The sequence below is a fragment of the Sorex fumeus genome, unplaced genomic scaffold (assembly GCF_029834395.1).
Source record: "Sorex fumeus unplaced genomic scaffold, SorFum_2.1 ptg000070l, whole genome shotgun sequence".
Classification (NCBI taxonomy): Eukaryota; Metazoa; Chordata; class Mammalia; order Eulipotyphla; family Soricidae; genus Sorex; species Sorex fumeus.
Window position 1 is genome coordinate 4,540,470 of NW_026606127.1, and position 1,218 is coordinate 4,541,687.

The 1,218-nt window shown below is 36.2% G+C and overlaps 1 pseudogene; it reads left to right on the forward strand.

The window, feature by feature from the left end:
• The first annotated feature begins 495 nt into the window (after positions 1–495).
• On the forward strand, positions 496–592 carry LOC130036972 (uncharacterized; annotated as a pseudogene).
• Positions 593–1,218: the final 626 nt, after the last annotated feature.

A 1,218-nucleotide genomic window follows, 5' to 3' on the forward strand; every position in this document is an offset into this window, starting at 1 on the left:
AACTTCACTGAGACCCTTTATTCTGTCCTTTACAGGAGCCTCATAAGTGTCAACTTCCATTCAAGTTGAACTTATAATAATGTGGAATGAAATCATCAATATGATCCTCACCTCTTCCTTCAGGAGAAAAATCCTACTTATATTCAAGGTGGTCAAAGTGCAGACAACACCATCCACCTTTTCCTGGAGATGTACACGGGACTGAGGTGAGAACAGCAAAAGGCTCTAGTTTAATGGTCTTAATGAAGGTTTCAGGGAAGTGCATTAAACAGGACTCATATAACATCTTCCAAAAGAATTATTTTGTAAAACTGATGCCTTGATTATGGTAAAAGATAATATGGTAAAAACCATATTTTTCTTTCTGGGACATTAAAGTTCTAAATCTATCAAGCTGCTTTGAAATACTTTCTTTGATTAGGTACCACTGTCTGCCATAGGGTAAGTAAGGACAACACTCAAATTAATCAGAACAGAAAAAATAACTCCTACTAGGTTTGGTTACACATATACTAAAATTGAAATGATACAATGATGAGCATGGTCCTTGCACAGAGATGACATGCAAACTTGTAAAGAGTTCCATATTTTTGTTGCAAGAAGAACGAACATGGCTACTTTAAGCTAAGGCAATTCCCACAAGTACAAAAATTCTACATAAAGATAGCACAAATCCCCATAACAACAATCTCTCTCAATGTCTATCGACTAAATGTGCCAATTCAGAGGCACAGAATAGGAAGATGAATTAGAACACTGAACCCAACATTCTGATACCTGCAAGAAACATATCTGAGCAATCAAAGCAACCATGGGCTAAAAGTAAAAGGCTGGAAAACAAGTATTCAAGAAAAGAACACCTCCACAAAGCTGGAGTAGCCATACTAGTATCAGACCACATGGACTTCAGGCTAAAGGTTATAAGAGACAGTGAATGTCATTTCTGCATGATCATGGGATCTTTACATCAGAAAGAACTCACCCTCCTCAATGTAGATGCTCAATGACAGACCAGCAAAATACTTAAAAACAACTTCTAATAGACTTATAGAAAAACATTGATAGCAAAACAGTACTAGGTGGAGATTTCAACACTACTTTGTCACTTCTCAATAGATCAAACAGAATAAATCTCAGCAAGGAAATATTTTACTTAAGTGAAGGAATGAACAACCGTTGGCTTAGAGAAGAAATCAAAGAGGAAATAAAAAGGTTCCA